Raw genomic sequence first — 18,187 nt, 5'->3', positions numbered from 1 at the left:
TAATGTTTTTGGAACAATTTGGTTGGTTCAACAGTAGGAAATAATCGAGAAGGTTCAGCGGTTAAAACTAGAAGTGCCCATATGTAATAGGTACTTTTAGTTAATGTAGTATCACAACCCTACGGGATATTGGTGCAAATTGCAACTGACGGACCTATCACAGAAGTGGTACCGGTGCTCCAGTTAGTTGCAATTAATTAAATAGTCGTAATTTATTGATATACGTACTCGCTTGATATTAAAATCTTATTGGATCTACAAATTAAGTGAAATAGAATTATCAATGTTTTTTATTTCGGATGCGATTCGGTTGTCGAAAATGAAACAGATTTCTAAGAGTTTGTCCGAGATTGGTTCCTGAGGACCTGTCTATGGAATGCTCCTGCTAAATTATCCCAGAACGTGTCCTTGGGAATGAGTCCAAGACGTGTCCTAAAGTGGAAATTTACCCCGTTTTGACCAGAACTGGGACTGGTCCATACACACCAGGGACTAGTCCTGTACCGATCCTGTGGTTGATCCATTTCCCGTAGGAAATGGACTGAATAGTCTAAGTGAACTTGAAACTTAATCGGTCTGCCACTTTAACCTAACCTACATCCAGTATTAAAAGAAAACAGGCCGTATGTTGACAATAAATTTATTAGGTCAGTTCACATACTTTTTACCAGTCAGTAAACAATGAAAGCTTTAAAACCAAAGCTTTAAAACCCAATAAACGTATTCACATTTGTTATTTCCAATTGTCATTACACATTCAATGTTGCCAGGTGATTTTTGAACAACCTCTAATAATAATTTGTAAAAATAATCGGGTACACGAATGGAGTTATTATTAAACTCGTAATATCGTAATAGAATAGTCACAATTGTGTATTCATCGATAGCTAGCCCATTTTTAGTTTTATGAAAATTTTGGAAAACAAAAAATATAAGATATAAACTTACCTCTTTGAGGTTGAAATATCGATTTAAGCACTTTTGCAGTTTAGCTATGTGTTTGCTTAATTTTTGTGATATATTTTACAACTATTTAAATATTCTTTTGTTTAGATTCTCACTTTTTCTATTTTTTTTTTGTAGTTTCAGTATTTTCTTATTTGGAACATTCCTGAAAATAAAGAAAAAAGTTATTTTTTAGTCTGAGTTAGAAAAAAATCTTAGAATTTTTTGCCGCTTCATTCAGTTTTATTTTTATTATTCACACAAACTACCAGGTGATCTAAACACTACCGTAGCTGTAACAAATTCCAAAAATAAAACAGAATTTTTATTTTTATCAGTTCACATACTTTTTACCAGTCAGTAAACAATGAAAGCTTTAAAACCAAAGCTTTAAAACCCAATAAACGTATTCACATTTGTTATTTCCAATTGTCATTACACATTCAATGTTGCCAGGTGATTTTTGAACAACCTCTAATAATAATTTGTAAAAATAATCGGGTACACGAATGGAGTTATTATTAAACTCGTAATATCGTAATAGAATAGTCACAATTGTGTATTCATCGATAGCTAGCCCATTTTTAGTTTTATGAAAATTTTGGAAAACAAAAAATATAAGATATAAACTTACCTCTTTGAGGTTGAAATATCGATTTAAGCACTTTTGCAGTTTAGCTATGTGTTTGCTTAATTTTTGTGATATATTTTACAACTATTTAAATATTCTTTTGTTTAGATTCTCACTTTTTCTATTTTTTTTTTGTAGTTTCAGTATTTTCTTATTTGGAACATTCCTGAAAATAAAGAAAAAAGTTATTTTTTAGTCTGAGTTAGAAAAAAATCTTAGAATTTTTTGCCGCTTCATTCAGTTTTATTTTTATTATTCACACAAACTACCAGGTGATCTAAACACTACCGTAGCTGTAACAAATTCCAAAAATAAAACAGAATTTTTATTCAAATTTATGCAAGCTCTTTTTTGGAGCATGCTTGAATTTTCTTCGAGAGTAGATAAACAAAATTTATTCACGAGAAATAAGAAAAGAAAAAAAAAACACAATAGGAAAAGCACTGCGGAAGCCCCAAATTATACCCATTCGTTTCGTTTCTGTGGAAATCCTGTTTTTTTTTTTTTTTTTGAAACGACTCGACCATTGTTTGACAATGAAAACTCATAAAACTGTCTATGGGCCAACTTAATAATGAAAGCAATATCCCACAGAAAGCTATATTTGCACAAGAAAGGTTGAGGGTTTCAACAGGAGACTATTATTAGAGTTTCATGAATATTCGGTGACACTTTTTTCCATAGAAGAATTCCAGCATTCAATTTGATTAAATTTTTTGGATGGTTTTTTTTCGAAACTAAGAAATTGGAAAAGAATTGCACTATCACAAAAAGGTTTAATATAGAAAATGTATCATACACAGAAAAAAAATATATTTTCCTGGTTGTCAGTCACGTAAATTGATCCAATTAATTTTTGATTGAAATTTCTTCAAGCACAGAAATGATAGTATCAGCCACCAAGAGCATTTGAAAAATTAATTGATACAATTAGAACAATAATAATATTGGAAAAGAAATAATAAAATAAAAGTTATATGTTTGAACAAAAATTTATTAAGACAAAGTCGACTATCAAAAACCTTTTTTCGGGGAGGTTCAAGTGTAATTCACTTTGGGTTTAGCTGACATCCGTCCATCCAACCATCTTGCAGTCTTAGGGCTTTGCCCAAATAAACTTGACTTTTTCACGTTCGACCGACCCCCGATTTTGGGTCTTGGGTTTTTGGAAACCGTAGTTTTTATCAGATTTTCCTACAAATTGATATCTAAAAGGTATTTCAGCACATCAACTCGGTGTTCCGAACATGAAACACCTTTTTTCGGGGAGGTTCAAGTGTAATTCACTTTGGGTTTAGCTGACGTCCGTCCATCCAACCATCTTGCAGTCTTAGGGCTTTGCCCAAATAAACTTGACAAACATACTTTTTCACGTTCGACCGACCCCCGATTTTGGGTCTTGGGTTTTTGGAAACCGTAGTTTTTATAAGATTTTCCTGCAAATTGATATCTAAAAGGTATTTCAGCACATCAACTCGGTGTTCCGAACATGGTATGTATCGCCCCATGTATTGATATAGCCTCCATATGGACAAATTTCTCAATTTCACTTCTTGTGTTACCAGAAACCGTAGTTTTTAACCGATTTGCCTGAAATTGAATGTGTAGAAGTATTTTTGGACTGCAAACAGGTGTGACGAATATAGTGTGTATTAGTTTTTATATTGTCCCCATATAGATCGATCTCCCGATTTGACTTCTCGGACTTCTAGAAAGTTTTTATCCGATCTACCTAAAACTGGAAATTGAAGGGTATTTTAAGCCCCCAAATATTTGTATCAAATTTAGTGTTTGTCGGTTCATTTTTTGGTATAGCCTCCATATAACCGATCTCCCCATTTCACTTCTTCATCCTAATTTAGCGAAACTAAAAATAGAATTTCTAGAGTTTACTCCTCGCACTCATTCGAATATTTGGGAGGGAAAACCTAAAGAATATAGATTCAAAATCAAGGCGTAATTCCATCATTTTCTAACACGCTTTCACGAGGTAACATAAGATTACACTAGAACTCAAAAAACAAATTGTTCTTATAAATCCAGAATCTGATGTGTTTAGAAACTTTAAATTGAACTTCGGAAAAATGGATGGAAATGGACTTTTTGCACGGTACGTAAAGAGCCAGAATTGAAATATGGGGGCTATATACAATTATGAACTTGATATGGACAAATTTTTGTGTGATTGGAAATCGATTTATCTGAGGGATATATATAACTACACCCTCACAAAAAATCGCCTCTGTAACATATACTCCCAAACATATTTTGCTTCAAGCATATACATTTTTGGGTATTGCCCAATCATTTATATGTTTGATCTCTTCCAATATATAATATGTTTGAAAGCATATTGGTCTAAACAATATATGTTTGGGTAGTCTAAGTTCCAAACATTTTGTATTTTTTTCATCCAAATTCAATAATATTGCCTTCCAAAAAACAATATGTTATTATGTGAACATATAATATGTTTGGAAGCATTTTGCACCCAAAAATATTATATGCTTAAAAAAACATCTCCCAAACAATATTGTGCTCAAAATTTTATTTATTTATTTATATATTTACAATCATAATGAATTATGAAAATAAACAGGTAATATAGGTGCTAACAACATAGGTTTTCGACCTGAATGCTCAAAATTTTGTTTCTGCCTAATTGTATATTCCCCCACATCTTTCTCACTTCCACGAGATTTTTTAGTTCTTAGCACCTTTTTCTTCAATACAAACATTGTAGAAGAAATTATTCAATTTTATGATTTTTTTTTATTATAATTTTACCTTTTACCGGATGGGGATTTGAACAGCGGACCACACAGTTTGTAAGGATCAAAGAAGTAGCTGATCAATTGCCCAAGGAAAAATAAAATGTTAATTTTGTAATAACAAGCAACAACTACCAACTTAATTCAATATCGCTCCCTGTTAAATAGCGCTCCAAGCTACTAAACACATATATGTTTATAGGCTATTTCTAAATTAATATATGTTTGCATCCAAGCATATTATATTTACAAACATTTTATGTCCCAAACATAATATGTTCTAACATATTAACATATATGTCCCAAACATGTTATGCTAGTTTATGAACATTATATGCTTGCACTCAAAAATATTGTGTTTAAAAATTTGTGTTCCAAACATATAATGTTTATAGCCAAACATATGAAAAACAGTCTTTTTCATCCGTGTATAGACCGATATGACCTAGTTAGGCATGGTTGTTAACGACCATATACTAGCACAATGTGCCAAATTTAAACTACCTCGGATGAAATTGGCTCCAAAACCAAATCTCGGGATCGGTTTATATGGGGGCTATATATGATTATGGACTGATATGGACCACTTTTGTCATGGCTATTAAATATCATATACTACCACCACGTACCAAATTTCAACCAGATCGGATGAATTTTGCTTCCCCAAAAGGCACCGGAGGTCAAATCTGGGCATCGGTTTATATGGGGGCTATATATAATTATGGACTGATATGAACCCATTCCTGCACGGTTGTTGGATACCATATACTAACATCACGTACCAAATTTCAAGCGAATCAGATGAATTTTGCTCTTGCGAGGGGCTCCGGAGGTCAAATCTGGGGATCGGTTTATATGGGGGCTATATATAATTATGGACCGATTTCGACCAATTTTTGCATGGGTGTTTGAGGTCATATATATTAACACCACGTACCAAATTTCAGCTGGATCGGATGAATTTTGGTCTTCCAAGAGGCTCCGGAGTCAAATCTGGTGATCGGTTTATATGGGGGCTATATATAATTATGGACCGATGGGGACCATTTTTTGCATGGTCGTTAGAGACCATATACGTACACCATGTACCAAATTTCAGCTTGATCGGATGAAATTTGCTTCTCTTAGAGGCTCCGCAAGCCAAATCGGGGGATCGGTTTATATGGGGGCTATATGTAATTATTTGCACGGTCGTTAGAGACCATATACTTACACCATGTACCAAATTTCAGCTGGATCGGATGAAATTTGCTTCTCTTAGAGGCTCCGCAAGCCAAATCGGGGGATCGGTTTATATGGGGGCTGTATATAATTATGGACCGATGTGGACCAATCTTTGCATGGTTGTTAGAGATCATATGCTGACACCATGTACCAAATTTCAGCCGGATCGGATGAAATTTGCTTCTCTTAGAGTCCCCGCAAGCCAAATTTTTGGGGTCCGTTTATATGGGGGCTATACGTAAAAGTGGACCGATATGGCCCATTTGCAATATCATCCGACCTACATCAATAACAACTACCTGTGCCAAGTTTCAAGTCGATAGCTTGCTTCGTTCGGAAGTTAGCGTGATTTAAGCAGACGGACGGACGGACATGCTCAGATCGACTCAGAATTTCACCACGACCCAGAATATATATACTTTATGGGGTCTTAGAGCAATATTTCTATGTGTTACAAACGGAATGACAAAATTAATATACCCCCATCCTATGGTGGAGAGTATAAAAAAAACAGTGGAAATATATAAAAATTACAAAGGGATCTTCAGAAAAAATAAGTTTAGTTCCTCTTTATTAATATGTAGTCCAAGATGAGTTGACGTACACTTTCAAAAATAAAAGCGGGCATTAAGTTCGAGTTTTGCCGCTAAAATTATCTAAAATTATTTTTCATTTTAGCGGCAAAACTCGATCCAAAGCAACAATTCAAAAAGTTTTTTTTGCTTTAAAATGAATTATTAATGAAAAGAAAACGTGGAAACATGGCCATTTTAGAGCGATAATGCCAACTTAATTTCTGCCCTAAAGGTAAAAATGAAATTAAGTACAAAATTATTCGTTAATAAATATTCATATTTATTTGTATATCAAAATACGAGAAATTTTAAATGCATTTAAAATGGTGTTAAATGATAGTAAAAAATAGTTCACGCCTTAAAAAATTTATGTTTATATTGTAAAATTATGTATGTTTATACTCGACTTTACGTTCTTCTTTTGGTAGAGTTTTTGAATTTCTTCGAAAATTTCAAACTTTTATACCAAAAACATTTTTTTGTTACAAAATTGTTATTTTTGCAATTAAAAAATAATATTTTATCCAAAAGCTCAGTCCATTGCGTTTATATCAAGCACTGTTCTTTTCTGACTGTAAATCTTTAATAACACAAATTTCGAAGTTTCATTGTAAAAATTTAATTTAGTAATATATAAATATAAATACAAAAATAAAAAAAAAATTGGCAGGGATTGGACACAGGACCCTTTGCATGCAAGACGGACATGCTAACCACTGCTCCACGTGGCCAATAAATATATTTTTCTGTTGAAAAATGTTTTGTTTGCATCGGCTCATGGGCGCTGCAAACTATGCTATATAAATGTAACTTATAACGATAATTTTCTACTGGTGACTATAACAGCTACGTAGCCCAGTGGATAATATGTTAGCTTACAAACTGTATGGTCCTCGGTTCGATTCTCCGTCCAGGCGAAAGGTAAAATTTAAAACAAATTATAAAATTGAATAATTTCTTCAACATTATTTGTATTACAGGAAAAGGTGCCAAGAACTACAAAATTTCGTGGAAGTGAAAATTATGTGAGGGAATGAACACAATCTTCTTTGGGAGAAATTTCTTCCAAGCATATAATATTTTTGGGCTCATAATTGTTCCAAACATAAAATATGTTCACATAAAACAAACATAATAATGTTTCGGCAATATCCGATAATATATGTTCTTCCTGCACATATATGTTCCTGTTTGGAACATATGTTAGAGAAGCGATTTTTTTTTAGGGTGCAAACACACATATGTTAAAGACAATTGTGTCGTAAATGTGTCGTTAATTCAATTCTCCGCTTCTGTGGCTCGGAATCAATAACAAAATCATTAGTGTAAAGACAAAATCTTTGGAACCGGGCATGTTTTTTTTCAGTGCAGTTTCGGCCGAACACCAAAAATCTTTTCAATGGGCGATTATCCCCTCTCAGCAATGCCAGTCATATTTCGCAGTGTTCCAAGGCTCCTCTAAGTCTTTTCACCGCAATGTGGAACGCCGTTCAAACTCGCCTATAAAAAGGAGGTCCCTTGTCATTGAGCTAAACTCAATGACGGGCAGCACTCAATAATAAAAGAGATGTTCACCACTGTGGTATCACAATGCACTGAAATATCGGGCTGTCACTATACCTATCCTGACCTAAGAATGACTTAAAAAATGAGGCTCCTTGCTTCGTTTCTTCCGCCAATCTCCGGATCTCAATTCTGGATGCTTCGCCGGGAATTGGTAAAAATATCTCAGAGTTTCTTTCGTGCAACATGTAGCCAATTCGAACAAATCTAAACTGATTCGAAAATTTGAGGTTAGTTTTCGCATTATTTGCTTTTGAAAAATAAGCTTAAATAATGAAAAAATTAAAAAAAATATATTGCGCCTTTCTTTGTTGCATTACATATTAGCCACTCCGTAACTCAAATGATAAAATGATCCGTGTCATTTAAAATAATTGCATGGCTCATGATTTTCTCATCCATGTAATGGTCTCAAATTCTATTATTTAAATAATAGAACATGCGCTGAAAAAAAATTGTCGCGAGGCCAAAGATTTCTTAACCTTATGATACGAATGCGAATTTTCTCGCATTTCTCGGATTTTATAGCCGAGAATAGAACCTTTAATTGATTCAATCAGCTTTGTGATTGAAGTTGAATAGTTTTGAGCGCTGGAGAGAAAGAGCAAAAAGAGAACAAGAGAACGTATTTATGATGGATAGATCAGTCTGTAAAAGTAACTCGTAATGAACGGTTGGGATTTTGTTTTTCGCCTAAATTGAAAAATATATCTAAAATGATCTGCGTCATTCTGTTTGCTGCGTTTCAATCTGTTTTTTTTAGCATTTCAGGACCATTTAAATACATGTTACCACAATATTTTCGACCGAATGGACATTTAATGGCTGCAGTAAATAAACATACGCAAACATTTGTGTATGTTCGTGCACGGTTTCATTTGAATTGAGAAACGATTCATTGGTTTTGAACAAGGTTTATACACGCAAAAATATAATTCTTTCCTCCCAAACGAAATTTTAGACAAACAAAGTTCGTTTCTCATTTGCTTTTCGTTGAAACGAAGTGTATTTGAAAGAAAAGTATTTTCTTTTTGTGATAAACGTTTATTCTTTTCCAGGATGTAATAGCATTTTCATAAAGCCTAACTCAAAAAAAAAATTTTCTGGCTAATTGCATTTTCCCTCACATCTTTCTCACTTCCACGAAGTTTTTTTTTACCTTTCGCTTGGACGGAGAATCGAACCGCGGACCATGCAATTTGTAAGCCAACACACTATCCACTGAGCTATGTAGCCGTTATTGTCATCAATAGACAATTACCCACATAAGTTATATATATATAGCATAGCATGCGGCGCCCACGAGCCGATTAAACAAAGTTTATTTAACAGAAAAATACATTTAGTTGGGCACCGTGGAGCAGTGGTTGCTACGTTCGACTTGCATGCCAAGGGCCGTGGGTTCGATCCTTGCTTCGACCAAAGTTTTTTTTGTTTTTTTTTTTACATATATTCCAGATATGGTCGGAAGATTCCGAAAAAATGTTCAACATTACATTCTACTATATTAAATTTTTACTACGAACTTTAAAATGTGTCTTATTAAAGACCTAAAGTCAGAAAATAACAGTGTTTGAGATAAACGAAATGGACTGTGTTTTTGGTTCAAAAATAACTTATTTTATTGAAAAAATAAAAATTTTGTACCAAACGAATTTTTTTGGTGATAAAAGTGTATACTTTTCGAAGCAATTCAAAAAACTCTAACAAAAGAAAAACGTTTTCGGTACACGTTTTCCAAACGTTTTTTTTTCTTTGCGTGTATTCATTTGGAAAAGCTTTCATCCCAATTACTAAGCGATATTAAAATTTTTTATAATGTTATCACGTGTGCCCATTTTGGAACTCGCAAAATGACAGCCACATATAACCGATCAAAATAAAACTCCACACGATTTGTAGGTGGGTGTGTTGGTATGCTATTTTGTTCTCTCTAGCTTTGGTCATAGACAAACTCTACAAATTCTGGGATGGTACACCGCAACAGAACTCAGCCACTCGAGGCCTATTGGAATTTTCTACATTTCATAAGTTTTTCCCCCCTACGTCTGTCTGGGCTTTTGAAATTATTTACGATTTTTGTTTATTTTGTGATAAAACTGCAAAGACAAAAAACTGCAACAACAACTACAAAAACTAATTGGTACATCTTCTAAAGTTCAAGGACATTGCATGCTGAGTGCTGGGAGAAGGAGAGCAAGGACATAAAAATGATGGAGTGTACGTATATTATAGAAAAAGTGAAACAAACAAAAAAAAATACTGAAGTATGACGAAAAAAGGTAGCAAAAATAGTTGTCTATCACAAAAGCAATTCCCAAACTAGGATAACTCGAATTCAATTAAAAAAAACTCTCACCAAATGATTGACAGTGCAAAGGATGGGATGTTAGAGACGAAAAGAATCGATGATATCAAATTACAGTTGTCAGGAAAATGTAAAAGAAAGAAAACTTTAATTAAAAATTTTATAAACTTATAAAATAGAATTCTTGACCGGGAAAATGTCGCCCTTGGTTTGAAAATAAAATATTTTTTTATTAATTGACACACTTGTACACTTACATTAAATCTCCATCCAAAAAATGCTGAATTAATTAATTTTTTTTTTTTTTGTATATTATATTAATGGTTTTGCTGTAGGGTTTCTTTTTTTCTTGTTTTTAATATAAACTTTGTTTATTTTACATCATTTAATACGAACATTCTAACGACGGAATTATTAACGACATAAATGAAAATACAATACAACATTTTCCTATTTATTTTGAATAAATAGACACGAAAGCTACAAATGGAAATTCTGCTCCATTATCATTACATTTGAATTGCCTACCACTCTTACACCCACATTTCATTTTCATAATTTATTCTCTTGGGGAAATTTCTATTAAATATTAATCACACGCCACGGTTCATTACACTCGACCAAGTACTTTTTGTTCCCGTGACTACAGGGTGTGTTTCCCTGGTCCTTTTTTTGAATGGTCGAATATTTTTTTTTTTGTATTCTTATCTTTATTGGAACTTCTTAGAAATTTTGTCTAATATTGAAATTTATTTGTTCTCTTTTTTTTTGGCTTTTACTTGGTTTCAATGCACAATATATGTGTGGTATCCTCTATCTGACGCGTTCTTTGGAACTGTGACTACAATGTTAGCAAGTTCTTGATATCAAGACCAAAAAATGTGGAAAGCGCAAAATCACAACCAATAGTATATCGTTGGAATGTGTTGTTATTCTCTTGTGATTGTTTTCTCTATTTCTCACATATTTCCATTTGTTTGTTTTTTTACTCTCTCACTCTCGCTCACTCCCTGTCTATAGTATAGAGAGTACAAGCATAATACAAATAGGAGCGAAAGAGTAATTTGTTATTATCTCCAAACTCTCCAAATGAAGAGTGAATATGCCTGTAAAGTTTCTGTTGAAAAAAAAAAATTTGGTCTATGAGCTATGCACAAATATTTGGTTCTATGTGAGAGATGCGTAATTTCTACTTATTGCATTACAGAGTTGCCAAAGAATCTTTTATTACCAATCAAAAAAATCTAAAAATCGAACAAAGTTGTAATCTCAAAGGAAATCTGAGCCTGAGTTTGACTAAATTTGGCATACATTGCTAAAAAATTTATTTGCACTCTCTGTGCAAAATTTCAAAAATTTCGAAATGAAACTTTGCCCTACGTGGTCATATGAATCTAAATCGGACGAAAGCTGTATACACGCAGAGAAGGATTATGATCACCTCAAACATGTTTCAAGAGCAAAATGTTATTTTTGTATGGTGATCATGTAACATATTTGTCACTAAAATGTTATTTTCTCGTCAAATATAACCTGCTTGCCGAAATCAGATACATGATTTCCTAGAAAATAACATGGTTGCGAAAACCATGTTGCATGGTCACCACCCAAAAATAACATTTTGCTCTTAAAACATGTTTGAGGTGATCATATTCCTTTTCTGGGTGTATTGAAGCTATATTTAAATCTGAACCGATTTCAATCAAACTTGTCATACACAGTAAGAATGGTATTTTTGCTCTCTGTGAAAAATTTCACGCAAATCAAAGTAAATGTATGACTTCTGTGGCCATATAAGTGCATATCGCTATATCTAAATCTGAACCAATTTGACTGATATTCCGCAAAATTTACGAGACTCACGAAACATTTAAATATATGAAGTTTGAAGAAGATCGGTTGATAAATACGCCATTTAAGATCAGATCGGTTATATATATATATATATATATATATATATATATATATATATATATATATATATATATATATATATATATATATATTATATATATATATATATATATATATATATATATATATATATATAATATATATATATATATATATATATATATATATATATATATATATATATATATATATATATATATATATATATATATATATATATATATATATATATATATATATATATATATATATATATATATATATATATATATATATATATATATATATATATATATATATATATATATATATATATATATATATGACAACTATATCTAAATTTGATCCGATTTTTTAGAAAATCAATAGGGATCGTTTTTGAGCCGACAAAATACCCTATGCCAAATTTGAAGACGGTACGACTAAAACTTCGAACACTGGACTTTGCACACAAAAATACATGAACAGACGGACATCGCTAAATCGACTCACATTTTAATTCTAAGTCGATCGGTATACTATGTTAAAAGATGGGTCTATGACGGCTCCTTCTGCCCGTTACATACAAATTCACAAACTTATTATACCCTGTACCACAGTAGTGGTGAAGGGTATAAAAAAGTATTTGGACTTGTTTACCGCCCCATTTAATGCTTACTTAGAGCATTTAATGGTCACACAAAATCATACGAAAAGAGTATTTGGGCCGAGACAACGGACTGTAAGTAAACCTTTAAATAGCCCTCATATGCGACAAATATGTTCCATTATTTAAATGATAGAATTTGAGACCATTACAAGGTTGGGAAAATAATGTCAATCTCTTGATTTTGTGATATTCTTACAGTCCACAATTGCCCATAACCGGGTTGCCAAGGGCACTGTATCTTTAGCGACAGTTGTTAAAAATTAGTTACATGATAGTGCACTGAAATAAATGCTTCCCCTGTTGCAAAGATATTGTCTTTACGCTAATCATTTTGGTAAAGATGTTAAGCTAAAGAAGTAGAGAATTTAAGCAAGACATAATTCTTTCTTATAACATATATTTGCATTTTGCGTATATGATGCTACGAAAAAAAATAATTTATTTATTGTTTTTTTTTCACCTTTTTTTCAAAAATCCAAATTTAGACTCGACTTCAAGTAGAAATTATGGTATGTTTCAATTAAAAATCATATTTAAAATAAAATTGTTTTTACGCTTCTGTGTTTTGTAGCCAAGACACAAAGTCTAAAAATTTAAAGTTGATTTCATTAATTTTGAAGATTTTGTCGATTTTTGTGCAAGGAAAAAACTTTATGTCAGAAAAATGCATATTCTAAGAAAAATTCACATTCGTATTGTAAGGACATGAAACCTTCGGGCTCACCACAATATTTTTTCTGTGTAGCAATAATCATAACATATAGAATCATTCAATAGGCTATAAATCGCTTGTTTCGCTTAGTTAAAGGGCGATACGGTCAAAATTTGGTCAATATAAACTTGACGTATTGCTTTCAATTTTGCATTTAAAAAACCTGAACACCCCTCATTTTGAAGGTGTGTGTGTGTAGAATGTTGCTCCTATTTTGATTTTGGAATTCACTCTTCAGTTGTCAAAATGCCGTCCAAGCAAGAAGAGCAGCGTATCAAAATTTTGCTCGCGCATCGCGAAAATCCGAGCTACTCGCACGCAAAGCTGGCAAAATCGCTAGAAGTTGCCAAATCAACCGTTACAAATTTAATTAAAGTGTTTGGGGAACGTTTGTCGACAGCCAGGAAGTCTGGATCGGGGGGAAATCGAAAACCGGAAGCCGCTGAGACGACAAAGAGAGTTGCCGGTAGTTTCAAGCGAAACCCTAACCTCTCTCTCCGAGATGCCGCAAATAAGCTGGGTGTATCGTCTACAACCGTGCATCGAGCCAAAAAACGAGCCGGACTATCGACTTACAAGAAGGTAGTGACTCCAAATCGCGATGATAAACAAAATACGACGGCCAAAGCGCGATCCCCAACGATGCGGACGAAGTTTGACTGCGTGGTAATGGACGACGAAACCTACGTCAAAGCCGACTACAAGCAGCTTCCGGGACAGGAGTTTTATGCGGCAAAAGGAAGGAGAAAGGTAGCATATATTTTCAAGCACATAAAACTGTCAAAGTTCGCAAAAAAATATCTGGTTTGGCAAGCCATCTGTACCTGTGGCTTGAAAAGCAGCATTTTCATAGCTTCCGGGACTGTCAACCAAGAAATTTACGTGAAAGAGTGTTTGAATAAACGTCTGCTGCTTTTCCTGACGAAACACGGTTGTTCCGTACTGTTTTGGCCGGATTTGGAATTACGGTAAAAAGGTCATGGAGTGGTACGCCGCAAACAACGTGCAGGTGGTTTCCAAGGACAAGAACCCTCCCAACACGCCAGAGCTCCGCCTAATTGAGAAATACTGGGCTATTGTCAAGCGGAACCTAAAGAAGACAAAAAAACTGCTAAGGACGAGCAGCAGTTCAAGGCAAACTGGTTTTCTGCGGCGAAGAAAGTGGACAAGGTGGCTGTACAAAATCTGATGGCTGGTGTCAAGCGTGAGGCCCGGCAATTCGGATTTGGAAAAGCGAAAGCCTAACTGAATATTTGTCCTGAATTTTATACTAATTGAACTTGAAAAAGAAATTTAATTTGATTTTTTAAATAAACGTTTTCACCGATTTACACGCGTTTTCCCTTGACCAAATTTTGACCGTATCACCCTTTAGGATACGCTTTAATAAGCATTGAATGGAAATCGGATTTTGGTATCACAAATATAAATAAAACATTTGTAACATTTGAAATTTTACGACCACTTTTGTTTCCATCCACACAAAATGGCAACACTGTTAAAGAAAGAGAATAAAGTTGGGAGAGAGAGAGAGAGAGTGATGGAGAAATAACGAAACATTTCTAGTATGTTGGTATTTTTATTTGAATTCACAACGATTTTTATTATTTTCCAAACTTCTATTTCAACTCTTCCATTATTCCACCCCTATGCACTGACACAACACTCACACCCATGGCTCTTCTTGTTCCAGTGTTTTTGGCGTTGTTTTTGTTCGAACGTAATCAACTTTCACGCCAGCTTTGGCTTCGGTTTTGGTTGATTTCCTTTTTCCTGAACCCGTTTCTTTAACACTGACCTACATTAGGTGTCGTCCTGCGAAACTCGAAGTCGTCATCATCGTCAATGGGACCGAACAAGCAAGCACTGCTCAAGACCACTTCGAGAGCAACGATAATTAAGTATGCAATAAATACATATTCCATAGCCATGATTTCACACATCTTCGTGACATGCTGCCATGGCGGAATTGAAGTATCCATAAAATAACTCATTCACCTAAACAACAACAGCAGTAGCCGTAGCAGCAGCAACCCAACGAATTCCTCAATGACCCCCACTTAGGGTTGCTTGATTAAGTGGCCATGAGACCCAGCTCATCATGGCAACCTACCTTCTCGTTTGCCTAGCAATCAAGCAAGCAAACAATTTCATATCAATTTGCATTAAAATGTTTTTAATTAAATTATAATTTGACACGGAAAACTATTGAAAACTCAAGCAGGCAATAGCAGCAAGAGTAAGTCATTGATCAAATTTTCTCCAATGAGAGGACAAAGTCATTTTGGATATGGCATGGCAGAAACTTTTCAACAAATTAAATTATTGTGTATGAAAAAAAAAATGGCCAGAAAATTAAACATGCCATTAAAATTATAGAACATTATTGGAGGTCCAAGCGTCCTCGTCATACAATCTGCCTGCCTTGCATTGAGAGTATGTCTGGTGATACTTCAACCTTTCGAATGGTCTAGATTTCAACTGGCAGAAAAATAACATAGCGTATAATTACAAAAAATGGAAAAGAGTTAATCTCATCTCTAAGGTGGAATTATCCTTCCATTAGGGTGCAAATATTTTCCGTATAAGAAGAATATCCTCTCCTTTTTCTGAATTAGTATTAAGATGGTGATGAGATCAATATCCGAATTTTACTTTATGCGTACTTTAGGCAAATAACACGTATGTGATACAATGTGTGATAAATATGTTCGAAAATTATTGTAAGTTCCCTGCAAAAAAATCTGGAAGTTGTTCTAAAGGCACAACTTTAAAATCACTTCCAAAAATGTCATGCCAAAGATGATGGGTAGGTAACAGAGTAAGAATTTATAAAATTGTAAAGGGTGATACGGTCAAGGGAAAACGCGTGTAAATCGGTGAAATCGTGTATTTAAAAAATCAAATTAAATTTCTTTTTCAAGTTCAATTAGTATAAAATTCAGGAAAAATATTCTGTTAGGCTTTCGCTTTTCCAAATCCGAATTGCCGGGCCTCACGCTTGACACCTGCCATCAGATTTTGTACAGCCACCTTGTCCACCTTCTTCGCCACAGAAAAAGCCAGTTTGCCTTGAACTGCTGCTCGTCCTTAGCAGTTTTTTGGTCTTATTTAGGTTCCGCTTGACAATAGCCCAGTATTTCTCAATTGGGCGGATCTCTGGCGTGTTGGGAGGGTTCTTGTCCTTGGGAACCACCTGCACGTTGTTGGCGGCGTACCACTCCATGGCCTTTTTACCGTAATGGCAAGACGCCAAATCCGGCCAAAACAGTACGGAACAACCGTGTTTCTTCAGGAAAAACAGCAGACGTTTATTCAAACACTCTTTCACGTAAATTTCTTGGTTGACAGTCCCGGAAGCTATGAAAATGCTGCTTTTCAAGCCACAGGTACAGATGGCTTGCCAAACCAGATATTTTTTTGCGAACTTTGACAGTTTTATGTGCTTGAAAATATCTGCTACCTTTCCCCTTCCTTTTGCCGTATAAAACTCCTGTCCCGGAAGCTGCTTGTAGTCGGCTTTGACGTAGATTTCGTCGTCCATTACCACGCAGTCAAACTTCGTCAGCATCGTCGGGGATCGCGCTTTGGCCGTCGTATTTTGTTTATCATCGCGATTTGGAGTCACTACCTTCTTGTAAGTCGATAGTCCGGCTCGTTTTTTGGCTCGATGCACGGTTGTAGACGATACACCCAGCTTATTTGTGGCATCTCGGAGAGAGAGGTTAGGGTTTCGCTTGAAACTACCGGCAACTCTCCTTGTCGTCTCAGCGGCTTCCGGTTTTCGATTTCCCCCCGATCCAGACTTCCTGGCTGTCGACAAACGTTCCCCAAACACTTTAATTACATTTGTAACGGTTGGTTTGGCAACTTTTAGCGATTTTGCCAGCTTTGCGTGCGAGTAGCTCGGATTTTCGCGATGCGCGAGCAAAATTTTGATACGCTGCTCTTCTTGCTTGGACGGCATTTTGACAACTGAAGAGTGAATTCCAAAATTTTGATACGCTGCTCTTCTTGCTTGGACGGCATTTTGACAACTGAAGAGTGAATTCCAAAACCAACATAGGAGCAACATTCTACACACACACACCTTCAAAATGAGGGGTGTTCAGGTTTTTTAAATGCAAAATTGAAAGAAATACGTCAAGTTTATATTGGCCAAATTTTGACCGTATCACCCTTTATCTTTCGCCCGATATGGACTAATATGGACCTAAAAGCCAGAGTTTGGCCCAATTTGGTTGAAATTTTGCACAGGGAGTAGATTTAGCATTGTAGCTATGCGTGCCAAATTTGGTTGAAATCGATTTAGATTTAGATATAGCTCCCATATATATCATTCGCCCGATATGCACTTATATGGACCCAGAAGCCAGAGTTTTATCCCGATTAGCTTGAATTTTGCACAAGGAGTACAATTGGTAGTATAGTCATGTGTGGCAAATTTGATTGAAATCGGTTCAGATTTAGATATAGCTTCCATATATATTTTTCGCCCGATATGGACTTATATGGCCCCAGAAGCCAGAGTTTTGGCCAAATTTTGTTGAAATTTTGCACTAGGAGTACAAGTAAAGTAATATAGTCATGTGTAATATAGTAATATAGTCATGTGTGCCAAATTTGATTGAAATCGGTTCAGATTTAGATATAGCTCCCATATATATGTTTCTCTGATTTCGACAAAAATGGTCAAAATACCACAATTTTCCTTGTTAAATCGCCACTGCTTAGTCGAAAAGTTGTAAAACTGACTCTAATTTTCCTAAACTTCTAATACATATATATCGAGCGATAAATCATAAATAAACTTTTGCGAAGTTTCCTTAAAATTGCTTCAGATTTAAATGTTTCCCATATTTTTTTACTAAAATTGTGTTGTGTTGTAAATTTTG

At 34.4% G+C, this 18,187-nt stretch overlaps 1 protein-coding gene across 20 annotated transcripts in view; it reads right to left on the bottom strand.

The window, feature by feature from the left end:
* The window catches only part of Shab (potassium voltage-gated channel shaker cognate b), a 559,117-nt gene that overhangs the window by 446,817 nt on the left and 94,113 nt on the right, over positions 1–18,187 (bottom strand). For 19 of the 20 annotated variants that reach the window (XR_012722069.1, XM_075307721.1, XM_075307725.1 and 16 more), the window contains exons 3-4: positions 1,580–1,742; positions 949–1,111 (exon numbers count right to left, since the gene is read on the bottom strand). The gene's annotated coding sequence lies outside the window, so the exon portion shown is untranslated. Of the gene's footprint in view, positions 1–948; positions 1,112–1,579; positions 1,743–10,274; positions 10,834–18,187 lie in introns of those variants that run through there. The other variant, XM_075307722.1, reaches the window with a different exon arrangement.

This window comes from Haematobia irritans, chromosome 4 (genome assembly GCF_050003625.1).
Source record: "Haematobia irritans isolate KBUSLIRL chromosome 4, ASM5000362v1, whole genome shotgun sequence".
NCBI classification, from domain to species: Eukaryota; Metazoa; Arthropoda; class Insecta; order Diptera; family Muscidae; genus Haematobia; species Haematobia irritans.
This window is presented reverse-complemented; position numbering and strand designations above follow the sequence as displayed.